The sequence below is a fragment of the Nipponia nippon genome, unplaced genomic scaffold (assembly GCF_047370975.1).
Source record: "Nipponia nippon isolate SJK-2023a ecotype South Korea unplaced genomic scaffold, ASM4737097v1 scaffold_2, whole genome shotgun sequence".
Classification (NCBI taxonomy): Eukaryota; Metazoa; Chordata; class Aves; order Pelecaniformes; family Threskiornithidae; genus Nipponia; species Nipponia nippon.
The window spans coordinates 4016873-4028537 of NW_028262336.1; the positions used below are offsets into that span (position 1 = coordinate 4016873).

The 11665-nt window shown below is 49.3% G+C and overlaps 1 pseudogene; it reads right to left on the reverse strand.

Annotated features, from left to right (window-relative positions):
• Positions 1–7149: 7149 nt before the first annotated feature.
• LOC148055618 (U2 spliceosomal RNA) lies at positions 7150–7257 on the reverse strand (annotated as a pseudogene).
• Positions 7258–11665: the final 4408 nt, after the last annotated feature.

Consider the following 11665-nt stretch of genomic DNA (forward strand, 5'->3'; position numbering starts at 1 on the left):
GGCGGCGCTCAGGCGCAGGCGCCGGGGAGAGCGGCTAGGAAGCGGCCCGCCCCGGGACGCGCGCGCAGCCGCCGTCCTGCCCCGGCGCCCGCCAGGGAAGCGGAAACACAACGGCCGCCGCCCTACCATTACGGGCGTTAACGCACAGGCGCGCGCACGCTCCTGATTTAAAGGGGGTTGGGCGGGGGAGTCGGGAGGCTCGCGCGCTCCTCCGGCTGCCGTTGGCCGCCAGCGGGGAGAGAGGGCGGGGCGGGAGAGGGCAGCGAGGGGGGCGTGAGGTGGGGTGGGGGTCTGAGGGGGCGTGGGAGGTCGGGGGGGGGCGAGGGGGTGTGTGAGAGGACTGCGAGGGGTCTGAGGGGGTGTGAGAGAACTGTGAGGGGTGCGAGAGGGCTTGTGAGAGGACTGAGGGGGTTTGCGAGGGGCTTGTGGGGTGTGCGAGCAGGTTTGTGAGAGGACTGCGAGGGGTCTGAAGGGGTATGAGAGGTCTGAGGGGGTTTGTGAGAGGACTGAGGGGTGCGAGCTGGTTTGTGAGAGGACGGAGGGGGTTTGCAAGGAGCTTGTGAGGGGTGCGAGCGGGTTTGTGAGAGGACTGCAAGGGGTCTGAGGGGGTATGAGAGGTCTGAGGGGGTTTGTGAGAGGAGTGAGGGGAGTGTGAGAGGTCTGGGATGGGCGCGAGGGGTCTGAGGGGGTTTGTGAGAGATCTGTGAGGGGTGTGAGGGGGTGTATGACAGGACTGAGGGGGTTTGCGAGGGGTTTGTGAGGGGTGTGAGGGCATTTGTGAGAGGACTGTGAGGGGTTTGTGAGGGGTGTCAGGGCGGCAGCATGGTGGTGCCTTGAGCAGCTGGGTTGCTTACAGCAAGCGGGCACCAGACTGGGGAGATGGGTGCTAGGCAGAGGGGGGTGGTGTCCTCATGAGGCGGAGCAGCTCTGGTCATAGGTGTTTAGCAGGCTAGGGGTAGAGAGGCATTACCCCTGGGCCCTTGGTTAGACCAAGGCAGTGCACTGGCACTGCGGGCTTGGCAAGAAGGCTGCTCTGGGTCCATGCTAGTGAGGTGGTTCTGGGTTTTATGGCCATTCTCCATGCAGCAGCTTAGCTCTGATCATCGTGAGATCACATCATCATCATAAGAGCACAGCTAAGTTACAGCCTGCGCTCAGTGAGTTTGCACCTTCATTGAACAGTGTTAGCCTTGTTTCTGTACCCACATAGTGCACACTGCTTAAGTTCTGTAAATTCATGCAGGACCCCTAAATCCTGACATACCTCAGCTGTGGAATATTCTGTGATTATACTTCATAGCGTACCTGCTGGCAGTGAAAAAAACAAATTTGGCATAAGACTATTATGTAGCTGCCACTAGAGTTCAGTTCTGGACCTACACAAATCTTGCTGTTCTTGATTTAATCCCTAGTGAGGACATACTTCTCTTACAGCTGTCTTCATAAAACTCGTCGTGTGTTTTATGCTCGTCATGTGTTTTATGAAAAGTATTTGCCATTTTTTGAGAGACCCCTCATTGTGAACGTGCGGTAGAAGTTCTCACTTAGAAGTAATGAGGCTGGCTTGTGAAGGAACTTGAACTCTACTGAGTGGGAAGGGAGATAAATACATCTGCGAAATAATAATATTCATGCAAAGTGGCCATGAACTTCTCAGTCCATTTTCATTCCACCTTTACAATAAAGCTCCAAGAACATGAAACAGCTTAGATTGTTGAGACTTTCTTACCTGGTGGTACCAAAAAGGAGCAGCAGCATCTTTATGCTTGTGGCTTTTATGGTATGAACAACAGCTGGAGAAAAAGGAAGAGAGTTGTGTCGCGAGATGTGACCTTTAGGACCATGCCAGGAGCCTGGGAAATAATACCATTTCCTTGCTGTAAAAATCTTGGCAAATTGACAAGCATGGAAGCAATTTACTCTTAATATGAAAGTCACCTTTGCCCTAAGCACTTCTTTTCATATTTGAGGCTTAGTACAGATTGATTAAAGGCAAAACAGCAAAGGATTTCTGAAATGTCAGGACCTTTCTGGTGTTCATCCAACCGCACTTGTCTTGTTTTATTACTCGGCTAAGATGCAGAGGAGGCGTCCCGGTGCTCATGACGCTCTACGTTCCTCTCCCCTGCACCCTTCCCGCCCTCCCAGTCAGTTCAGACGCACTCCAGGGCAACCGCAGCTTTACTCCAGCTTGCCCAGCACCAGGGAGGGCTGTTGCCTTTGCCATTGGCTCTCAGCCCCTCCTCGACTCTGGGGTCAAGGTGAGCAGAGTCAGGGTGATGGTACTCGCCCCCATCAGGAGGGTACTGCCTCCCAAATCGCTGTGCTCCCTTCAGCCTCCAGGCACTTCTCCTCTTCTCTCTCTCACTTGGGATCTCAAGCACCCCTGCTGTTCTTGTGTGGGTGGTTCCCAAACGGAGTCCAGCAGAGGACCATGAAGATGATGAAGGGACTGGAGCATCTGTCATGAGGGGAGAGGCTGACAGAGCTGGGACTGTTCAGCCTGGAGCAGAGAAGGCTCAGGGAGGAATTCCCCAATGTGTATAAATACCTGATGGGAGGGAATGAAGAGGAGGAGGGCAGGCTCTTCTTAGTGGTGTCTACTGACAGGACAAGATGCAATGGGCACAAGTTAAAAAAAACATTAAACTCAGTCTGAATACAATAATTTTTACATGTTTCATTTGTTTGGTTTTGGTTGGTTTTTTACTGTGAGGGTGATCAAACACTGGAGCAGGTTGCCCAGAGAGGTTATGGAGTCTCTGTCTGTGGAGATATTCAACACCCAACTGGACACGGTCCTGGACAACCGGCTCCAGCTGACCCTGCTTGAGCAGGGGGGTTGGACTAGATGATCTCCAGAGGTCGCTTCCAACCTTGAGCACGTGGTGATTCAGCAGCTAGCACGTCCCAGCTATGACTGAGCCTCTCATATTTCCACTTCATTCTAAACCTTACAGATTTTGGTCACCCCACCAAAGCCGCCTGATTTTAGTAGGGATTTGACTTTTCATTTTTACTTGCAGTAAAACCTGAGTGTTGGCAGAAAGGTGGTGTTTCCGGGTCAGCCTGAAGGATGGGACTTGGCAGGAATGGCTGCAAAGTGCTTATCCATGGGACGCTGACCAGAGGTATGAAGCAAGGAGCCCAGGTGGAGTGCAGGGGGAGGAGAGGAAGAACTGGCTGGGTGAAGTAAAATACCCATTAACCATCACCCTAACCCCAAACGTGCAGGTCACCTCATGTCACGTTCTGCAATGACCATAGGGTGAATTTAGAGGAAAACAGGCTTTTTCATCTTCCTGATTTTCAGTGACAATGAAAGGTGTCTGCCCCACGAGGCTGATGGTTTTGGAAAGGATTGGATGCAACGTTCAGAGGTTTCAGCATTTTGTCGACATAATGATAGCGCTGCTCTCCACTTGGCCAATGACATCTCCTCACTGGAGCCCTCAGACCTTCCCCGAGTATTATTGTCTGTGAAGTTCATTAATGTGCAATTTGCTCCCCCCTCCTCCTCATTAATAACCATGTCGGATAAGAATGGTCTTAACAATCCTGTCTGCGGGGAATTTTTCTTTTAATGAGAGTGATTCAGGCTTCTTACTCAGACATAAAAATGGTATCCCCTAGGTTTTCCCACGTCACTCCCAACCCCCCCTCTGTTACCACTGCTTCATGGTTTTGTTGCTCTTTAGAGGCTTACGTGTCAAATTCACATGGGCACCCCAAAACTGAGACAGCTGCATGACTTCTTTTTCAGCCTTTCTGAAATAATAGTTCCATTCATGTTCAGCCCCTTTCTGTCTGTATGTAACGGTGACCCAGAGCATTCAAAGCACTAGATATATGTAAATGCAAAGGGATAACCCTAAGCTAAGTTTCTCTCTCTCAAAAAAAAGTTAAATCAGATATCTTAGAGCTAAAAACTCATTCTGGTTCATTGGCATTGTGTTTCCAGATTTGTTGTATTCATTTGTAGTAGATTCTGACACGGCTGTTCATTTTGCCTTGAAAACACAACCAATAATAGCCTGAAAAAAAAAATCTTAACTATTGAAGTTCCCACCTTCTAGGTGGGGATTTCTCACCCAATCAAAGGGTGGCCACACAAATCATTGATTCAGCACCTAGCACAGATGACATCTGAAGACCTGTTCCCCATGGAGGAAGTTTCTGCTCGTCCATCAGTGGACGTTGTGACTAGGCTGTGAAACTCCTTCGCCCAGGCTGCTGTGGATGCCGGAAGATCAAGTGGGTTCAAATGAAGGCTGGACAAGTACGCAGAAGGAAGGTCCACTGAGGCTTATTAAATGCAAAGAGGAAACACCTCTGGCTCCAAAACATCCCTGAGACACAAACTGTTCAAAGCCGATACTGGAGGAAATACTTATCCTCTCTTCTTATACTCTTGCCTAGGCATTGGCTTTTGGCCCCAGCAGGAGATGGGATTTGGGGCAAAAAGGACCTTTGCTCCCATGCTGCGCAACCACTGTTGTGATCTCGCACTTCATCAGGTTCCCATCCCCTCCTGACCTCCATCCCCTTACCTCACAGGAGGCTTCCACCGCATCAGCTGAGCTGAACGCTGAATGACTGAGCTCTGACTGAAGCAATGAGAATGGCAGCTGTGGGAAGAGGTAGTAGAAACCTCTTCCGTAAGAAAATAAAAGGGTTATGGTTCATAAAACCAGTTACTATTAAACAAGCCTAGGGCTAAAGGAGGGTCCCTCCTTTAGGCCGAAAATAAAGCAGAGGTTCTCTTGCTCTCCTAGCTTCACCTGATCCACATCAAGATGACGGGAGCGGTCCGAGGGGTTGATGGTACCTGCCAGAATGCTTGCCTTTGCTGGCCTCCTGTTACGGAAAATGAAGATTTTTCCATCCAGACTAATCAGCTGCACGTTGCAGCTGGCTTACCCCATAATACTCTGAAAAGCTAGCATATGGCTCATTACAATATACCCTGACTAAGTGTTCAGCCAAACAATCCACCAAAGCGTTTTTGCTTCTCTGATGTGCCGTTTGCACTTTTTGCAAACAAAGCAACAAACGATTCCTTTGGAGGCACTTTTCAATTTTAGATGAGGCTTGGGGATGCTGAATTTCTGGCTGTGCTGTGAATGATGTTACAAGCTGATTCCCAGTCCCTTGCTAGATGGACAGTTGTCTGTTGCAAACCAGCTCCCGTTCAGGTTCCAGAGAGACCTGAGCTTCCTCACACATCACATATCCCTGGCAGTGGACAGTTGCTCTCAAGACGTCTCCCCTGGTCATGTCCCAAGGTGCACATCTGCGTCCAACACCCTTCTTGGCCAATGGCATCTGTAACTACTGTCCCGATCCTGCTCAGTTTGCCATCACTTAGACATTACCTGCAGTGTCCACCCTGGGGTGGGAGCTCTGGTTTCACCACAAACACCTCCAGGGCTTTCAGGCTGAGCAAAGGAGTTTACGAACCACACTTTTGTGCTAACAAAAACATACTAAATAAAAAGAACAACAATGTCGTCCTAAGAGTGGTTCGTCTGGCAGAAGCAACGGCACTCTGGATTTGGAGGCAGAGAGGGCACTTGGCAGATGGTAGCTTCCTCAAAATGCCCTCAAAATGCAAAAAGCCCTTAGCAAGGACAATCACATGGATTTCAGCAGCTCTTCCTGCCCCAGCTGTGCCACATAGTGCAGTACCGGTACTCTGCTCAGTATGTTTGGCCCCCATTACGTTTCTTAATCACCACTGCTGCAGGTTATCACAAGAGTAACTTGTCCTTCAACAGCAACTCCAAACTGCAAAAATAAGGCTTTTGGTCCTGTCCTGCCCTTGCAAAAGAAGTGAGATAACTTAGGAAAACCCCTCAGAAATGAAGGTGTAAAGACAGCCAGACATCAGACAGGTGCTGCTAAGCGTCAGGTAGAAGCTCACAGTCAAAATTAGCAGAAGTTTGGGGACCTAAGAGCACTGTGGCAGTGACATGGAAAGCCTCACGAGGCCCTACGTGCCTGACCTGATGGGTTTGCACCAGCTGCGCTATGTGGACTGCCAGGCACTGGCTGACGCTAGCTCAGGGCTATCCAAAGTACGATCGGCTGAACTGTGTAGACATAACTCAGGCTTCTGCACAAAAAGAGAAAGCATCCGTGGGTGATGGGATTCTGCATTTTTAGCTCTAGACATGAGAAGTAGGGGATACTCATTACGCCAGTAATTAGGATGCTACAGAGAGGTTTTCTATAGGCAGTAGTAGGGCATTTCTCCAGCAAACAGGTTTGCACCTTGGGGGAGTTCCCAAGACGCAAAGGTCTTGTGGACTTCGTTTCTCCAAAGAGCTGTAGTTCTCAAAGTCATCTTGAGATCATGTAGGAGCATCCACAACAGACGTCTGCAAGGGAAGACCCTCACTCCGTAATACCAGGAAGGGACAGTGCACACAATCAGGGTTTTGCAGCAAAGAATGCTTTTGAAGTTTGTGCAGCTAGGCAGTGGAAAAGGAGAATTTCAGGTGCTTCCCATTACCCAAGGAAACGGGAGGTTTCAAGCTGGGACCTTCCTGTACATTTGGTTCAGGACAACGCGCAAACCACTGCAACAGGATGGACATCCAGCCGGGGTCAAAACGTTCAGCTGGCTGTACAAAGGAACGACATGGCTGCGTCTCAGTTTTGGAGAAGGTCAGATCTGGCTGTCCCGCTGCTCACAGTCTGCACGTTAGCTGTTTGGTGAGTCTGGGAGGGAACTTCTGGATTCAAAGCACTTCAGTCTCGCCTCTTGTTTACTATGCAGTTACAACCAGCTTTAACACAAGCTTAAATCAGAGAGTCATAGAATGCTTTGGGATGGAAGGGACCTTTAAAGGTCACCTACTCCAACCCCCTGCAATGGGCAGGGACATCTACAACCAGATCAGGTTGCTCAGAGCCCCATCCAGCCTGGCCTTGAATGTTTCCAAGGATGGGGCATCTACCACCTCTCTGGGCAACCCCTTCCAGTGTTTCACCACCCTCATTGTAAAAAATGTCTTCCTTATACCTAGTCTGAATCTACCCTCTTTTAGTTTAAAACCATTACCCCTTGTCCTATCGCTGTTGGCCCTGCTAAAAAGTCTGTCCCCATCTTTCTTATAAGCACCCTTTAAGTACTGAAAGGCTGCAATAAGGTCTCCCCGCGGCCTTCTCTTCTCCAGGCTGAACAAATTACAGATATTAAACTGATAAGAACAGATACTACACTTGATCTTAGCCAAAAGGCCGAGAAGTGGCCAAAGTTGAGCATAAGCGTTGAAGTAATCCCTAAGATAGGCCCAAGATCAGGGCTTTGTGACTCAGCTGGGCTGGATTAGCATAAATTTTTGTACAGGGCACAGTTTGTCATGTTCCTGCTCGGCACCCTCAGCAATTTGCACTTCTGGAAAAAGAACTGGGTGGGCGGAAAGCAAAGGGTGCCCCGCTCAGGTGGGGGCAAGGCTCCCTCCGAGCCCCAACGCTTGCCCGAGGCAGATGAAACAAACGCGGGAGGGTGGAGTCCTCCCACCAGCAAAAAGGCCGCCCCGAGGAGCCGAGGAAGATGCCTAAATCACTTTTCAGTGAAAAAGAAAAGAAAAATTAAAAAAGCGCTGGGATCGCTTCCCTCCGCGCCGGGAACAAAGAGCGCCTGCGGCGCCCGCCGCGGCCGGCAGGGGGCGGCCGAGCGCTGCCGCCGCCGCGCCGTGGGCGGGGCCGTGGGCGGGGCCGTGGGCGGGGCCTCGGGACCGTGGGCGTCCATCTCCCCGCGGCGTTGGGGCCGGTTTTCTGCTGGTCCTTGAGTTCAGCCCTCAACTTCGGAAAACGCAAGGAGGAACTCCAGTCCACTGGGCATTTTATTTCATCGCTGCAAATTTGTTCCGCGGCCGCACGAGCGTCGGTTGCAAGCTGCTGACGCGCAGTGGTATTCAAGCACCGGTCCTCTTGGCGTGTCTCCTGAAGCAGGAGTCGCATAGGGCATTGCAACAACTTTCACATCTTGCTGCTTAAATACACTATTTAAACATGACTGCGCTGGCGTGTCTGCAATCTGGGTTTGAATGCTGTAGCCTGGATTAATCTTTGTCCGAATATGATGGCAGTCTCATCAGATGTTTCTAGCAAAAGATAGGCAAATTTGCCATTCAGACTTGTAAAGACCTAGTTCTTAATCTGTATTACTATCAATCACTGTGCCCATCCCCGTACCACGCTATATAGGCATAGAGATATGTACAACAAAAGCCAAAGAACACTTTTCTACCAGAGGTGAGAGAAGCAGCTGCTCTGTAGAGGATTGACTTACTTGACACAGGAATGCCAAGTACCAAGCTTACCAGCATATTGGTCACTTGGCTGCGATGGTCACATTTTCCAGACTGCTGGGGAGTATTAAATTACCATAACAGCTACAGAATAGCTGCAAAATTTGTTTAGGGTGGCAAAACCTAGGAAAGGGGCAGAGAGAGATGCTTGTGGAATGTGGCCATTCCAAGTCTAAATCACATAGTGGAATTCCTGGAGGTAAATGCATGCTGTGTTTTTAAACCTATTTAAGCCTCTGGGCTATCACACAGAAGCAAATTTGTCGTCTTTGAGTTAGCTTCGGCTGAATGGGAGAAATCCTTCCAGAAAACTGAAATGGAGGAATCCAAGTCTTGTGCAGCAAATTCAAAGACTTAAAAAGCAAAAAGCAAATATGGATGATGCTGAAATCTGAGAGAGTCACCTTTGTCCTCCAAAGGGAGAAGAATATCTCCGCATTAAAAATATATGCTTTTCTGGTACAATGCACTGTAGAAGAACTTAAAATACTTTCAGCAAGAGGCAACCAAATTTCTGGTCTTTCTGGATTTCTATGATAAAGGAAAGGGAGATCTTAATTCTGCTAATGTTTTTATCCTGGAAAATTGTGGGTGATTCCCTGAACAATCGTGGTGACTCTGCTGCATGCATTGCAGACCAGATTCTGTTCCCTGTAGGTCTGTTGAAAACGTGGATGGTCTCTCCGAAACTTAGCACTGCTCTTCTGGGTGAATTTCAGTAAAAGTTCTTATGCAGCTCCATGGGAGTGAGTTTGGATGTCCCCCTCAATCCAGAGTCAAAAGCCATGAATGCCTGTGCTTCTGTTCCTCTGAATGCCTTATGGCCACAGGGAAGGCATACCCTGCCCATGTCAGCCAGGGTGGGCTATCTGACTTTGAAATGAGCTCCTTCTAGGACCTACCTAGTCCCATTCACCTTTCCCAGTATCACTGGTATGTACTTCCTCTAAAAGTAGCTGTACTGGATCTGACCCAAGATCTCCACCACTGACCAGTTGCAGATATCAAGGGGAGAGTATAGGGAAGAGGGAAAGCATACCTCAAGGCTTCCCAGCCCCCTTTCCCTCTCTTATTGCAGTGTGTGGCTGGTTCAACCACAGCTGATGCCTTTATGCTTAGTAGGTCTGGACAGGTTTTCTTCCATTGCTCCATCCCCTTCGGAAGTCCTGCCAACTCTTGTTCACTGTGTCCTGTGGCAAGGATTTCTGCTGTGTAATTGCATATTCTGTGAAAGAGGACCTCCTTTTGTTATCCTGGGACCCGCCACCTGCCAATGCCATGTTCTTCATTTGGTGAAATGGAGGAGACTTCACATCCTTCATGCCACTTGTAGTTCTATAAACTTTGGTGGGCACCATTAGATCTCCCGCTGTTCTTCTGGGACAGTGCACAGAGGAAGAACTTCCTGGGGAAAGGTCCTTAGCTGGAAATGCTGGGAGAAAGTAAGGTTCTCAGATGCATGATTTTCTGTGACCAGCTCCCAAACCACTTTGCTCAGTCCAGAGCTGGCCATTTAGAGCAATCTGGTTTATAAATAAAATGAAAGCTGGAGAGCACTTTTACTGCCAGAGGTGGTGGTGGTGCTGAATTCAAGCTATGCATAGCCTTCATGTCTACAGACTTCTCAGCGAAGGTTGCAGGCAGTGCTCCTGCTCCATTTCCTCCTTCTGGGAGTGCTGGATTGTGAGAATAGTCCATCCAACAGAGACTGGTTTCCCAGTCTAATTCTATCTGATAGTAGCAAGCAGGTAGAGAAGGTAGGATATGCATTCCTCCCCCAAAAAATCTGGACATCCACAAGCTGGAGTTGTCAGCTGGCCCCAGACCCTGCAGTTGTCCCTGGGATTGCTCTGCCCATCGACCCCGAGACCTATCTCCAGGAGACCTGTGTGGAGCCAAGGGAAGAAGTTTCCCGAGCAGGAGACAGTTCACACAAGCGGCTCTGTTGGATTCTGGTGACAAGCAACATTAGTAGGAGCTGACATCAACTCCAAGCCCCAGTAGGCAGCAGCAGCACAGAACTCCCCTTCTGCTGTTTCCACTGCTGACACTCGGGGCCTGAGGCCTCCTCTTGGAGGCCAGGTTCATTCTTCATCACTTAGCTCCTCATTGACTCGAACTGCCAAAGAGGACATCTGGCAGCAAAGGGAGCTGGTGCTTTTTCTGAGGCAGAAAGACAGTATCTTTATTAGCAGCTGCATTTAGACTTCTAACTAATTTCATCTAGGCCACTGAACAGTTGGAGGATGACAGCAACTCCACTGAGTTTTGAGGGTACAAGTGCACCTAAAGGCTTCAGCTGTATTAACATGTTTGGCTACTGTGTGACAGATCTGCCATCGGGTATGAATTCAGGGATGGCACTCTAAGAGGAGCTGGCGTTTTTGACCGGTTCATTGGTCATGACACCCGAGGCAGGAGTTTGCATAAGTCTCAGACCCTATTTCCAACGCCTTTAATGATTGCAGTCACTGAAGTGAGTTGTGTCAAGGGGGCAGAGGCTCCATTAGGAGGGATAAAGGAAGCACAAGTGTGAACAGCTGCGTTACTCTTCACTGGGGCTGGGATATCCATCCTAACCCCAGGGTGGGCAAGAGAAAGGGCTCCAAGCTTCTCAGCAGAGATTAACTTCCTCACTGCCTCACAGTTTATTTTTAAGATCCTCGTGTGTGGGTATTGGGAACTGAATCCCACCCTAAATTACCAGATCCCCCAAGGGGTAGAGTAGAGCAAGAATTCAGAAATCAGTGTAGGAGGCTTAGGGAAATGAAGGCCATGAGCTAAATTGATTTCGTAAGCTTCGTGAGATGCACAGGGAGTCAACAACAGTGCTGGAAGATGTGAAGAGGTCTTTTTCCACAGGTAGCTGTGAAGTGGACTGCCACTATCCCTGGTCTTGTTGCAAAGTGAGAAAGCGTAGCAAACAGAAACAGATATTACATTTGATGAGGAAGAACCAGAGCATAGCATGGTCTGGGCCAGCAACCTTCCTGCAGGAGGGGGGGCAACAGTAGAAAACTCCCAATAAGGGTAGACGCAGTAGGACATCTAGGAGGATAAAATAAGGTTGCTACAGGGATTTGGATTTTAAATAATTTGTGAGGTGCACAGGAAGCCAGAAGGGTTTTAAACAGGGATTGCAGGGACAAGCTTGTTGCTCAAGCAGAGAGAATCCTGATCCGGTTGATGCCTCAGATGCATGCCGTGTTTTTTATACTGAGTGAAAAAAGAAACCCGACTTCTTGGACTTGACTTACTTTGCTTCCTATGTTCCTATGTTTAGGACAAGAGGAAACGGCCTCAAGCTGCGCCAGGGGAAGTTTAGGTTGGATATTAGGAAAAAC